The sequence below is a fragment of the Elephas maximus genome, chromosome 7 (genome assembly GCF_024166365.1).
Source record: "Elephas maximus indicus isolate mEleMax1 chromosome 7, mEleMax1 primary haplotype, whole genome shotgun sequence".
Lineage (NCBI taxonomy): Eukaryota > Metazoa > Chordata > Mammalia > Proboscidea > Elephantidae > Elephas > Elephas maximus.
The window spans coordinates 61,061,628-61,077,550 of NC_064825.1; the positions used below are offsets into that span (position 1 = coordinate 61,061,628).

General features: G+C 40.1%; 1 pseudogene; it reads left to right on the forward strand.

The window, feature by feature from the left end:
- Positions 1 to 14,588: 14,588 nt before the first annotated feature.
- Positions 14,589 to 15,519, forward strand: LOC126080084 (olfactory receptor 2AG2-like; annotated as a pseudogene).
- The last annotated feature ends 404 nt before the right edge of the window (positions 15,520 to 15,923 follow it).

Below are 15,923 nucleotides of genomic sequence, written 5' to 3' on the forward strand. Positions count from 1 at the left end.
AGTAGCAATATTAATTTCTGACAAAATAGACTTTAGACTTAAATCCACCACAAAGGATAAAGAAGGACACTACATAATGATAAAAGGGACAATCGATCAGGAAGACATAACCATATTAAATATTTATGCACCCAATGACAGGGCTGCAAGATACATAAATCAAATTTTAACAGAATTGAAAAGGGAGATAGATACCTCCACAATTATAGTAGGAGACTTCAACACACCACTTTTGGAGAAAGACAGGACATCCAGTAAGAAGCTCAATAGAGACACGGAAGACCTACTTACAACAATCAACCAACTTGACCTCATTGACTTATACAGAACTCTCCACCCAACGGCTGTAAAGTATACTTTTTTTTCTAGCTCACATGGAACATTCTCTAGAATAGACCACATATTAGGTCATAAAACAAACCTTTGCAGAGTCCAAAACATCAAAATATTACAAAGCATCTTCTCAGACCACAAGGCAATAAAACTAGAAATCAATAACAGAAAAACTAGGGAAAAGAAATCAAATAATTGGAAAATGAACAATACCCTCCTGAAAAAAGACTGGGTTAGAGAAGACATCAAGGAGGGAATAAGGAAATTCATAGGATGCAACGAGAATGAAAATACTTCCAATCAAAACCTCTGGGACACAGCAAAAGCAGTGCTCAGAGGCCAATTTATATCGATAAATGCACACATACAAAAAGAAGAAAGAGCCAAAATCAGAGAACTGTCCCTACAACTTGAACAAATAGAAAGTGAGCAACAAAAGAATCCATCAGGCACCAGAAGAAAACAAATAATAAAAATTAGAGCTGAACTAAATGAATTAGAGAACAGAAAAACAATTGAAAGAATTAACAAAGCCAAAAGCTGGTTCTTTGAAAAAATTAACAAAATTGATAAACCATTGGCTAGACTGACTAAAGAAATACAGGAAAGGAAACAAATAACCCGAATAAGAAACGAAAAGGACCACATCACGACAGAACCAACTGAAATTAAAAGAATCATATCAGATTACTACGAAAAATTGTACTCTAACAAATTTGCAAACCTAGAAGAAATGGACGAATTCCTGGAAAAACATTACCTACCTAAACTAACACATTCGGAAGTAGAACAACTAAATAGACCCATAACAAAAAAAGAGATTGAAATGGTAATCAAAAAACTCCCAACAAAAAAAAGCCCTGGCCCGGACGGCTTCACTGCAGAGTTCTACCAAACTTTTAGAGAAGAGTTAAGCCCACTACTACTGAAGGTATTTCAAAGCATAGAAAATGACGGAATACTACCCAACTCATTCTATGAAGCCATCATCTCCCTGATACCAAAACCAGGTAAAGACATTACAAAAAAAGAAAATTACAGACCTATATCCCTCATGAACTTAGATGCAAAAATCCTCAACAAAATTCTACCCAAAAGAATTCAACAACATATCAAAAAAATAATTCACCACGATCAAGTGGGATTTATACCAGGTATGCAAGACTGGTTTAATATCAGAAAAACCATTAATGTAATCCATCACACAAATAAAACAAAAGACAAAAACCACATGATCTTATCAATTGATGCAGAAAAGGCATTTGACAAAGTCCAACACCCATTTATCATAAAAACTCTTACCAAAATAGGAATTGAAGGAAAATTCTTCAACATAATAAAGGGCATCTATGCAAAGCCAATAGCCAATATCACTCTAAATGGAGAGAACCTGAAAGCATTTCCCTTGAGAACGGGAACCAGAAAGGATGCCCTTTATCACCGCTCTTATTCAACATCGTGCTGGAAGTCCCAGCCAGGGCAGTTAGGCTAGACAAAGAAATGAAAGGCATCCGGATTGGCAAGGAGGAAGTAAAATTATCTCTATTTGCAGATGACATGATCTTATACACAGAAAACCCTAAGGAATCCTCCAGAAAACTACTGAAACTAATAGAAGAGTTTGGCAGAGTCTCAGGTTATAAAATAAACATACAAAAATCACTTGGATTCCTCTACATCAACAAAAAGAACACCGAAGAGGAAATAACCAAATCAATACCATTCACAGTAGCCCCCAAGAAGATAAAATACTTAGGAATAAATCTTATCAAGGATGTAAAAGACCTATACAAAGAAAACTACAAAGCTCTACTACAAGAAATTCAAAAGGACATACTTAAGTGGAAAAACATACCCTGCTCATGGATAGGAAGACTTAACATAGTAAAAATGTCTATTCTACCAAAAGCCATCTGTACATATAACACACTTCCGATCCAAATTCCAATGTCATATTTTAAGGGGATAGAGAAACAAATCACCAATTTCATATGGAAGGGAAAGAAGCCCCGGATAAGCAAAGCATTACTGAAAAAGAAGAAGAAAGTGGGAGGCCTCACTCTACCTGATTTCAGAACCTATTATACAGCTACAGTAGTCAAAACAGCCTGGTACTGGTACAACAACAGGCACATAGACCAATGGAACAGAATTGAGAACCCAGATATAAATCCATCCATGTATGAGCAGCTGATATTTGACAAAGGCCCAGTGTCAGTCAATTGGGGAAAAGATAGTCTTTTCAACAAATGGTGCTGGCATAACTGGATATCCATTTGCAAAAGAATGAAACAGGATCCATACCTCACACCATGCACAAAAACTAACTCCAAGTAGATCAAACACCTAAACATAAAGACTAAAACGATAAAGATCATGGAAGAAAAAATAGGGACAACCCTAGGAGCCCTAATACAGGGCATAAACAGAATAGAAAACATTACCAAAAATGACGAAGAGAAACCCGATAACTGGGAGCTCCTAAAAATCAAACACCTATGCTCATCTAAAGACTTCACCAAAAGACTAAAAAGACCACCTACAGGCTGGGAAAGAATATTCAGCTATGACATCTCAGACCAGCACCTGATCTCTAAAATCTACAGGATTCTGTCAAAACTCAACCACAAAAAGACAAACAACCCAATCAAGAAGTGGGCAAAGGATATGAACACACATTTCACTAAAGAAGATATTCAGGCAGGCAACAGATATATGAGAAAATGCTCCCGATCATTAGCCATTAGAGAAATGCAAATTAAAACTGCGATGAGATTCCATCTCACACCAACAAGGCTGGCATTAATCCAAAAAACACAAAATAATAAATGTTGGAGAGGCTGCGGAGAGATTGGAACTCTCATACACTGCTGGTGGGAATGTAAAATGGTACAACCACTTTGGAAATGCATCTGGCGTTATCTTAAACAGTTAGAAATAGAACTACCATACAACCCAGAAATCCCACTCCTCGGAATATACTCTAGAGATACAAGAGCCTTCACACAAACAGATATATGCACACCCATGTTTATTGCAGCTCTGTTTACAATAGCAAAAAGCTGGAAGCAACCAAGGTGTCCGTCAACGGATGAATGGGTAAATAAATTGTGGTATATTCACACAATGGAATACTACGCATCGATAAAGAACAGTGACAAATTTCTGAAACATTTCATAACATGGAGGAATCTGGAAGGCATTATGCTGAGCGAAATGAGTCAGAGGCAAAAGGACAAATATTGTATAGGACCGCTATTATAAGATCTTGAGAAATAGAAAAAACTGAGAAGAACACATACTTTTGTGGTTACGAAGAGGGGAGGGAGGGAGAGGGTTTTTTATTGATCAATCAGTAGATAAGAACTGCTTTGGGTGAAGGGAAAGACAACACTCAATACAAAGAAGGTCAGCCCAATTGGACTGAACTAAAAGCAAAGAGGTTTCCGGGATAAAATGAATGCTTCAAAGGTCAGCGGAGCAGCGGCTGGGGTCTGGGGAACATGGTTTGAGGGGACTTCTAAGTCAATTGGCAAAATAATTCTATTATGAAAACATTCTGCATCCCACTTTGAAATGTGGCGTCTGGGGTCTTAAATGCTAACAAGCGGCCATCTAAGATGCAGCAATTGGTCTCAACCCACCTGGAGCAAAGGAAAATGAAGAACACCAAGGTCACACAACAACTAAGAACCCAAGAGACAGAAAGGGCCACATGAACCAGAGACCTACATCGTCCTGAGACCAGAAGAACTAGTTGGTGCCCGGCCACAATCGATGTCTGCCCTGTCAGGGAGCACAACAGAGAACTCCTGAGGGAGCAGGAGATCAGTGGGATACAGACCCCAAATTCTCATAAAAAGACCATACTTAATGGTCTGACTGCAACTAGAGGAATGCTCCCCAGACCTTCTGTTGGCACAGGACAGGAAGCATCCCCAAAGACAACTCATCAGAAATGAAAGGGACTGGTCAGCGGGGGGGGAGAGAGATGCTGATGAAGAGTGAGCTAATTAAATCAGGTGGACACTGGAGAGAGTGTTGGCAACTCTTGACTGGAGGGGGGATGGGAAGATAGAGAGAGAGGGAAGACGGCAAAATTGGCACGAAACAAGAGACTGAAAGGGCTGACTCAATAGGGGGAGAGCAAGTGGGAGAAGGGAGTAAGATGTATGTAAACTTACATGTGACAGACTGATTGGAATTGTAAATGTTCACTTGAAGCTTAATAAAAGTTAATTAAAAAAAAAGTTAATAAAAAAATATTTATGCCTTTATGGGTATTTTGGATCCCTGGTTGCATAGTGGTTAAGAACTCAGCTGCCAACAAAAAGGTCAGCAGTTCGAATCCACCAGATGCTCCTTGGAAACCCTATGGAGCAGTTCTATTCTGTCCTATAGAGTCACTGTGAGTCGGAATCAACTGAACAGCAAAAGATTTGGGTTTTATTGGCATTTTAGTTGGAATTTGGAAAGAGTTGTGTGAGACACTTAAATTCACATTTTAATTAATTCAACAAACATTATTTGAGTAACAGCCCTGCGCCAGTTACCATGCTAAGAGCTAGTATCATGGTTAAGATTGTGTGTCAGCTTGGCTGGGCCATGTTCTCAGTGTTTTGGCAGTCATATAATGTTGTGATCACTTCCCTGTTGAGATTTGATATGTGATCACCCCCATGATGGGATCTGCTGTGACTAGCCAGTCAGTTAAAACGGAGTTTCCTTGGGCACGTGGCCTGCACCTGAATATAAGCATATATTCTGGCAAGGCTTGGGGATTTTGCTTGTTTTGGATTCTGCAGCTGGCTCCTGTTTTTCTGACCTCAGGTTCCTGGGACTTGAACTAGTGGCTTACCTGAGGTCTTGCCAGCCAACCTTGGGATTCATGGATTTTCACAGCCTGTAAGCAAGAACTCTGTTCTCAGACCTGCTGATCTTAGGTACACCAGCCCTTGTGACTACATGAATCCGGAGAATAATCTATCCTGATCCACACATTTGGGACATTCCTGCCTCTACAACCAGATGAGCCATTTCCTTGACATAAATCTCTCTCTCTCACTCTCTGTCTCTCTATATTTATTTATATGCTTTCCTGTTTTGCTTCTCTAGAAAACCTAGCCTAAGACAGCTGGGGATGTAATAGGGAAAAAAGCACACCTTATTTTTTTTTTTAGTTTCTGCTCTTGTAGCACTTGTATGATAGTGGAGTATGCTAACCTAGAGGTCAGAAGAAAAAAAAAAAAACATTGGTTTAGAATGGAACAAACCAAGCTTCAGTTTTTTTTGCGCCAAAAGAAGGAGAGATATGGGAATTTAGTGGGCTTAAAATAAACTCAGTAAAATAAAACGATACATATTACTAGGTTTTGCAAAGAGGACATTGGTGATCTTAGAGCAAAGAGTGGTAGGGAAGCTCATGTAGGGTGCTTGGCAGGAGGCAGATATTAAGAGAATGAGGAGTACAGCACAAAAATGTGCCACTTCCAGTTCTAAGCCATAAAAACCATGTACATTTCATCCCCCAGGGTCTCTTTCTTTTCAGGCTCCCCAGAATGAAGATGACTTTTGTGATCAACCTGGGAACCACATGTTGAAGATGCTAGCTCCACAACATGGAAAAAGCCTAGGTCCTACAAGCACCCACTGTGGAGGAGAGCAGTCAAGGACAGCCTCCAGCCAAGAACATCTGCATTGAACTGTTACATGAGTAAGAAATACAATTTTATTGGGTCATGCTACTAAAGTAGAAAGCAAGATTGAAAGGCAGTTGTGTAAGGACTTAATTCATTATTATGATAAACCAACCACTCCAAACAAAAGCTGGGCCTTTGATAATATCTTCCATCTAACTATGTGGCCATCCCCAATCCACTTCCCTGCCTTCTTTCATTTTAGTAACTATTTTACAAAATCCTATGTTCCTCATTCTCTTTTATGGTTTTATATACACGTATTCTTAAAAAGTTTATTTTATTTGAGATTTTAATGCTACTAAAGGGTTATAAAAAACGCAAACCAAATCCGTTGCTGTCGCGTTGATTCCAACTCATAGCGATCATATAGGACAGAGTAGAACTGCCACATAGAGTTTCCAAGGAGCTTCTGGTGGATTTGAACTGCCGACTATGTGGTTAGCAGCCATAGCACTTAACGGCTACAACACCAGTGATGTGTAACTTTTAGAACTTTCCTTTTTTTTACTTCATACTAGATTGCTGAGTTATTAATGGAGCCCTGGTGACACAGTGGCTAAACTGCTCAGCTAATAGCTGAAAAGTCACCAATTGAAACCCACCAGCTAGTCCACAGGAAAAAGTGGCAGTCTGCTTCCATAGCCTTGGCCATTTGTACTCCGCCCTATAGGGCTGCTATGAGTTAGAATCTGCTCAATGGCATCGGGCTTGGTTTTGGTTTGAGTTGTTCATATTATTGCATGTTTCCCTAGTTTATTTGTTTTGATTGCTATATAATATCCCTGTGTATGAATCTTTATACATTCTAGTGCTTATAGCATAAGTGTAGTTTCCCATTTTCAATAGTGCTGCTCTTCCATTACACATGTGTGCAAGTTCATTTGGGGTGCATTCTTTTTTACAATGAGAAAAGTAAAAATATATTTAATTATATTTCTTTGTTTGGACTTGTGCAATAACTTTCTTGGGTATATTATTTATTTTATTATAAAAAATATACATAACACAACATTCACCAATTCAACATTTGTCCCTTGTGCAATTTAAGGAAACCAATTACATCAATCATGTGCTTTGTTTTTTTATAATCCAAAAAGGAAAACCTTATTTTTTAGTTTTTTTAAAGTCAAAAGCAAAAAGATATGGTAACTCCAGCAGGAGTTTTCAGCATTTACTGGGGAAATGAGTGATTAAGGAGACACGGAAAAATGAGAAGGATATGGCAAAGAATTGGGTGAGAGGTGAGAATGGCCCGAACTAAAGCAGTGATGGGTGGAGGTGGATGCTGTATCATCATCAGAGCTCCAAGCTGCTGAGCCCACTGGTTGCCAACACTGGGGGTACACAATACATACCTACATGAGCAAGCAGACACATGCATTAAAGGGAGGAGAAAGGAGGAACAAAGAACTGAAAAGCACAGAAAGGTCCAGTAAATCAGTGCTTGGATGCTAGGTCAAGGTAAATGAAGACCTGATATTTACAGAAAAACTGGAGTCTAATTCCCTCTAGTTTGTAATATTCCAGAGTAGAGGCCCAAAGGGGGTCGGGTGGCACCATTTTACAGAACCCATGAAACATACTTTAAAATTTGAAGAGAGAGCTGGCCAGGGGCTTCTTAGGTCAGTTACTCACAATGTGTGGTTAGTGATTTAGAAACAGCCTCAGCAAGTCCATATGGGGGAAAACACATCCTAAGGCTTCAGAGCTCATTTAGTGGGTGAAGTTTACGAGAGTGGCAGTTCAGGTAACACACCCAGGGGACTCATTAAAATGCTGTTTCCTGGAGCAACATTTTCAAGGGAGGTCATTTCAGCTGAAGTAATAAAATCCTTACTCCTAGCTAACTGCTACCCCAAGACAGGGAGGCTGGGTACTACATGCTCTCCTTTGGGAAGCTTCTCCCTTTTTCCCCCAAATTTCCCCTGTGCTCAGTTTTTATCATAGATACAAAGTAGGACAGAAATACATGAAAATTTGTGTGCCTGGACTAAAGAACTGAGTTGGAGTCACTACAGAGCTGATAGGGATATCTCAATAAGAGGAGTTGGATGAGGCAAGGTAGGGAGAGATACCTCCTACTTCCCCTGGATCCCTAGGTTCTCTCAGCTACCTGTTTGCACCTCCATCCCCAGAGAAGACTTGCAATACTAGTAAAATGGAGGAATCTTTGACTTCTGATCTCAGACACAGTCATACACACACCTACATCCCACCCTGCCAGAAAAACCACCTCTTTCTCCATCTTCACGAAAACCTTCATTCTCATATGAACCTCGGTTCCAGGGTTAGGCAACTGTACCCTTCCCCATTTGAGGTAAAGGCTCTGTCTTTGTTTCAAGAAAGTATGTGAGGTCTGGAAGTATTGAGAAAGGGGGTCAACACCTTACACTTCTCTGCTTTTCCTGTTCTCTAGTGCTTTGGGCTTTATAGTTTACTCACTCCCTTCTAGGCACCTCGTACATGGGGAAAGCATGGACTTGGTTTCCTATACTTCCTGTTGCTGGCCTCTTGATAAAAGTCTCAGTTCTTAACTTTTGGTACATCTGGGTTATTTCAGCATTTAATAGTCTGATTATGCCCTAAAATGGGTAGTACCCCAAAAGGGACTATCTAGAAATAGTTGAAGTGCCTCTTACCTAGATGCCTACTTGACACTAAATACTATGTTGTTATTATGTGCTGTTGAGTCAGTTGCTACTCATAGCAACTCTCTATAAGACAGAGTAGAACTGCCTCATAGGGTTTTCAAGGAGCAGCTGGTGGATTCAAACTGCTGACCTTTTGGTTAGCAGCCAAACTCTTCACCATTGTGCCACCAGGGCTACAGCAACAGAAAAAACCAAATGAAGTCAATGAAATTTTTATTGAGCGTTAATACAGAGAACTTATAAAAAAGTTTTCAGATTTTTAGTTCCATATTGCTAATTGACTCTGTCTGACCATTGCTCATGAAATTCAACAACGTTCCTCTATTGAGCATAGTCTCTGATGACTTCTCTTGGTTTGAGGTACCCATGCACTATCAGTAGATTTCCAGAAAGGGGACTCTTCTTCTGTAACTGAGAACAATAACTGTGATCCCAGTATATATGTTTGTTGACTCTGCTTTTAAGATAGCCTTGGGGAAGAGGAACCAGGGAAGAGAAAAGGAGGGAAAGCAGGGACCTTGGTTCAGAGGGAGGAAGGCAGGTGAGAAGGATCATGACTCTTTTTTTTTTTTTTTCACAGTTCCATCTTTATTATTTTTTATTGTCTTTCAGATGAAGGTTTACAGAACAAACCAGTTTCTCATTAACCGGTACACATGTTGTTTTATGACATTGGTTAACAACCCCACAACACGTCAACACTCTTTTATCTCAGTTTTGGGTTCCCTATTACCAGCTTTCCTGTCCCTTCCTGTCTTGTAGTTCTTGCCCCTGGGCTGTCCTTTGGACTAATCTTTCCCTTGTATCTTTAGTTTTCTTCAATCTTCCTTGCTCCTGAAGGGGTGAGACCAGTGGAGTATCTTAGATGGCCACTCACAGGCTTTTAAAACCCCAGACACTACTCACCAAAGTAGAATGTAGAATCTTTTCTTTATAAACTATGTTATGTCAACTGAGCTAGACATTCCCTGAGACCATGGTATCCATATCCCTCAGCCCAGCAATTCAGTCCCTAAGGAAGTTTGAATGTGTCTACAGAACTTCCGTGATCTTTCCTTGCACAAGTTGTGCTGGCTTCCCCAGTGTTGTGTACTGTCTTACCCTAAATAGACAGTAGATAAGTGGTAAATTTGGTGAAGGGTAAGAAAGGATAATGATTCTTGATTACACTGGCTTACTTAAGCAGTCCATCTTCTACTCTTTGAAATCCTGTCCAAACTCCTGGGACGGAAATCTAGAGAAATATGCCAGCTAATTATTTTCTTTCCTTCATCCATCCATTCATTTTTTTATGGAAAAAAAAAAAGAAATGAAAATATTTCCAATCTAATAATTACCAGACATTGAGCTAAGAATCATCTTCAAACTTGTCTTCTTTGTGGTTTTCAAAAGGCGAAGAAAGCCAGACAGTCAATGTTTTGGTTTTGTGAGGCAAGAGAAAGAGCTCAGACCCCAAGGAATGATGAGATACAGTTTTAAAGAGGGCATTCTTCTGATTGGTTTCTGGCCTAGACTTCACTGTGGCAAAACTGCAGGGAGGAGATTGTTGCACTATGCTTCAGATATTCTGACCTTCACACATCCCTCTCTCAGTATTACCTGAATCCTTCTTACCTACCTTCTATTCATCTTCAGTCTGTAGTTTTTTTTTTTTTTTTTTTTTTTTGTCACTTACTTGCAGAGTCCTTTCCAAAAATTTCAGTTCTATGGACTCTTAGTTTGTTATATTGCTCTTTATATTCCAATAATCACCTTTGGGTGTATGTAGTTGTTTGTGTGATGAATTTTACACACCTATGAAATAACCCTATGAAGAAACAGCTGCAAACATCCAATAATAATCAGAAGCTGGAATGTACGAAATATGAATCCAGGAACATTGGAAATTGTCAAAAATAAAATGGAACACATAAACATCAATATCCTAGGCATTAGGGAGCTGAAATGGACTGGTACTGGCCATTTTGAATCAGACAATCTTATAGTCCACTATGCTGGGAATGACAACTTGAAGAGGAATGGTGTTGCATTCATCGTCAAAAAGAACATTTCAAGATCTATCCTGAAGTACAATGCTGTCAGTGATGGGATCATATCCATACACCTACAAGGAAGACCAGTTAATACGACTATCATTCAAATTTATGCACCAACCACTAGGGCCAAAGATGAAGAAACTGAAGATTTTTACAAGCTGCTGCAGTCTGAAATGGATCGAACATACAATCAAGATGCATTGATAATTACTGGCGATTGGAACGCGAAAGTTGGAAACAAAGGAGAAGGATCAGTAGTTGGAAAATATTGCCTTGTTGATAGAAACACTGCCGGAGATGGAATGATAGAATTTTGCAAGACCAACGACTTCTTCATTGCAAATACCTTCTTTCACCAACATAAATGCTGACTATGCACATGGACCTCACCAGAAGGAACACACAGAAATCAAATTGACTAAGTCTGTGGAAAGAGAAGATGGAAAAGCTTGATATCATCAGTCAGGACAAGGCCAGGGGCCAACTGTGGAACAGACCATTAATTGCTCATATGCAAGTTCAAGCTGAAACTGAAGAAAATCAGAGCAAGTCCGCAAGAGCCAAAATATGATCTTGAGCACATTCCACCTGAATTTAGAGACCAACTCAAAAATAGATTTGAAACATGGAAAACTAGTGACCGAAGATTAGATGAGTTATGGAATGACATCAAGGACATCATACATGAAGAAAGCAATAGGTCATTGAAAAGAGAGGAAAGAAAGAAAAAACCAAGATGGATGTCAGAGGAGACCATGAAACTTGCTCTCGAACGTCGAACAGCTAAAGCAAAAGGAAGAATTGATGAAGTAAAAGAACTGAACAGAAGATTTCAAAGGGCGTCTCGAGAAGACGAAGTATTATAATGACATGTGCAAAGAGCTAGAGATGGAAAACCAAAAGGGAAGAACACGCTTGGCGTTTCTCAAGCTGAAAGAACTGAAGAAAAACTCAAGCCTTGAGTTGCAATAGTGAAGGATTCTGTGAGGAAAATATTAAACTACACAGGAAGCATCAAAAGAAGATGGAAGGAATACACAGAGTCATCATACCAAAAAGAATTAGTCCATGTTCAATCATTTCAAGAGGTGGCATATGATCAGGAACTGATGGTAGTGAAGGAGGAAGTCCAAGCTGCTCTGAAGGCATTGGCAAAAAACAAGGCTCCAGGAATTGATGGAATATCAATTGAGATGTTTCAACAAACAGATGCAGCGTTGGAGGTGCTCACTCGTCTATGCCAAGAAATATGGAAGACAGCTTCCTGGCCAATGGATTGGAAGAGATCCATATTTATGCCTATTCCCAAGAAAGGTGATCCAACAGAATGTGGAAATTATAGAACAATATCGTTAATATCACATGCAAGAAAATTTTGCTGAAGATCGTTCAAAAGTGGCTGTAGCAGTATATTGACAGGGAACTGCCAGAAAGTCTGGCCAGTTTTAGAAGAGGACATGGAACCAGGGATATCATTGCTGATGTCAGATGGATCCTGGCTGAAAGCAGAGAATACCAGAACGATGTTTACCTGTGTCTTATTGACTGTGCAAAGGCATTCAACTGTGTGGACCATATCAAATTAAAATAACATTGCAAAGAATGGGATTTCCAGAACACTTAATTGTGCTCATGAGGAACCTTTACATAGATCAAGAGGCAGTTGTTTGGACAGAACAAGGGGATACTGATTGGCTTAAAGTCAGGAAAGGTGTGCATCAGGGTTGTATTCTTTCACTGTATCTATTCAATCTGTATGCCGAGCACATAATCAGAGAAGCTGGACTATATATAGAAGAACAGGGCACCAGGATTGGAGGAAGACTCATTAACAACCTGCGTTATGCAGATGACACAACCTTGCTTGCTGAAAGTGAAGAGGACTTCAAGCACTTACTAATGAAGATCAAAGACCACAGCCTTCAGTATGGATTGCACCTCAACATAAAGAAAACAAAAATCCTCACAACTGGACCAATGAACAACATCATGATAAACGGAGAAAAGATCGAAGTTGTCAAGGATTTCATTTTACTTGGATCCACAATGAACGGCCATGGAAGCAGCAGTCAAGAAATCAAAAGACACATTGCATTGGGTAAATCTGCTACAAAGGACCTTTTCAAAGTGTTGAAGAGCAAAGACGTCACCCTGAAGACTAAGGTGTGCCTGACCCAAGCCATGATATTTTCAATCACATCATATACATGTGAAAGCTGGACAATGAATAAGGAAGACCAAAGAAGAACTGACTCCTTTGAATTGTGGTTTTGGTGAAGAATATTGAATAGACCATGGACAGCTAAAAGAACAAAAAATCTGTCTTAGAAGAAGCACAACCAGAATGCTCCTTACAAGCAAGGATTACATAGTTTGGACATGTTGTTAGGAGGGGCCAGTCAATGGAGAAGGACATCATGCTTGGCAGAATACAGGGACAGTGGAAAAGAGGAAGACCCTTAACCAGGTGGATTGACACAGTGGCTGCAACAATGAGCTCAAGCGTAACAACGATTGTGAGGATGGCTCAGTACTGGGTAGTGTTTGGTTCTGTTGTGCATGGGGTCGCTATGAGTCGGAACCAACTCGACGACACCTAACTACAACATCAACAACAACAATGAAATAAGCCTAGACCAGGTAGGTCCTTAGCAAATATTTATTGAATGAATAAAATGGTAGCTGGATCAGATGGCCTTTCCATCTTCAAGATTTTATGATCCTACCAATTAAATATTCCAACTCTGAGATGGCCAGGGTGGTGACATAGACAGAATACTGGAAGAATTGGTGCAGATGATACAAAGGACAAATGAATTCTCTTCTCCTCCAAAATGTTTCCTAAGCTGCTCATCAAGCTGTGAAAGATCCCGATTCACAAACAGCCAGCTAAGTAATGGCTGCATCACAAATCTCACAACTCTACTTCCTCTTCACCTTCAACTCCCCTCCCCAGTACTATCACTTGAATTTATGATTCAGCAGGACCAGTATCCTTCCTGCTATATCTTACATTTGTGAGATAGAGGTATCTGCTTTCTATGTGCAGAATTTTACTGTGACTCTCAGGTGACACGTTAACTTCGGGTTACGTTTCCTTGTTTCTAGTTCACTCCTTTTATCATATGCCCTAAACACAAACACCTTGAGAAGCTTTTGCAAATTCAGCCTATTATCTTTTCCATGTCTCCTTCCAAACAAACGTATCATCATTACCTGTAAATATGCAAACACCTTTTGTAATTTTCCTACAGATTTACCTCCAAAATCCCTACCACTGAATATACAATGCCACCCAGAAATTATTTTCACTCCTGCAGAATTGCAGTATGTTCATGAAGAATATAAGGAGGGTGCAAGAGAACAAGTGGTCCAAGAGCCAATAGGCTCCTCTCTTGAGGAAGCTGTCAACAATAATGAGCCACGAAAGTTAAGACATAATAACTAGGGGAAAAGATATCAAAGATCTGCATTATAAATAACACCCAAGTACATTTTAAGAAGACAACCACCTAGATTTTAAACAAATGACTAATACATTTTGTTATTATAAAGGCAGAAACTTATCTATATACAATGAGGTTGGCTTGGGTTTATTCTCTTGGATACCATATTAAAAGAGATTTCTAAATAATTTGCTACTACAAAAATACCTGTTCCTCACTAGTCTGGTGCTTTTCATAATTCAGTTAAAAAATTCAGAAACCAGAAATGCAAACTTAGCTGCCAAGAGGAAAATATTTCATTCCATGGGATTTGTATTGGCCATCTCACAGTGACCTGGAACAATACAATGGTAGGGTACACACCATAGCAAAGCTTTCATTCAGAATCCATTTAGGTCTAGGTGAATAAAGAAACCATATAGGATGGAGCTCTGGAACTCATCCTTGGGAAGTGGTTTCATCTTGACGGGCATTCTGAATGACAGTGGGTCTCCTGAACTGCTCTGTGCCACCATCACAATCCTGTACATGTTGGCTCTGACCAGCAATGGCCTGTTACTCCTGGTCATCACAATGGGTGTCTGACTCCATGTACCCATGTATCACCTGCTCGGGCAGCTCTCGCTCATGGACCTTCTCTTCACATTTGCTGTCACTCCCAACACTCTTGTGGATTTTCTGCACCAAGAAAACACCATTTCCTTTGGAGGCTGTGCCCTTCAGATATTCCTGGCACTGACATTGGGTGGTGCAAAGGACCTCTTACTGGCCTTCATGGCCTATGACAGGTATGCGGTCATTTGCAATAATCTGAACTATATGATCCTCATGAGGCCGAGGGTCTGCTGGCTCATGGTGGTGACCTTCTGGATCCTGGCACCCTGACTGCTCTAGCACATACCTTGTATACCATCCACTTCCCTTTCTGCATGCCCCGGGAATTCAGGCACTGCTCTGTGAGATCCCACCTCTGCTGAAGTTGGCCTGTGCTGATACTTCCAGGTATGAGCTCATGGTGTATGTGACGGGTCTGACTTTCCTCTTGCTTTCCCTCTCTGGCACCGTTGCTTCCTACACATTACTCTTATTTACCGTGCTCCACATGTCCTCAAATGAGGGAAGGCAGAAAGCCCTTGTCACATGCTCTTCCCACCTTACTGTGGTTGGGATGTTCTATGAAGGTGCCACATTCATGTACATCTTGCCCAGTTCTTTCCACAGCCCCTAGCAGGACAACATCATCTCTGTTTTTGGCACAGTCATCACCGCAGCTGTGAACTCTCTCATCTACAGCTTGAGGAATAAAGAGGTCATGAGGGCCCTGAGGAGGGTCCTGGAAAAATACATGTTTTAGGCACCCTCCACATTCTAGGACAGGATCATGGCTTGCTTTTCTCCATTCCTTCTCCAAATCAGAGAATTTGTTCTATGAATCATGTACTCACATGAGGCCAACATTACTAGTTGCTGTCATTGATTCCAACTAATGGCAACCCCATGGGTGCAGAGTAGAGCTGTGCTCCATGCCATTTTCAAAGCTATGAACTTTCACAAGTAGATCACCAGGAATTTCTTCTAAAGTGTCTCTGGGTGGGTTTGAAGCACCAAACTTTCAATTAGTAGTCAAGTGTTTGATTGTGCCATCCAGTGACAAGGCCACCATAGTAGGGTGAAAGAATTATAAATGTAATCAGTTCAGTCAATCTTTAATGATGATACACTATCTGAGACAATGCATATACTCTATAAAATTTCCTT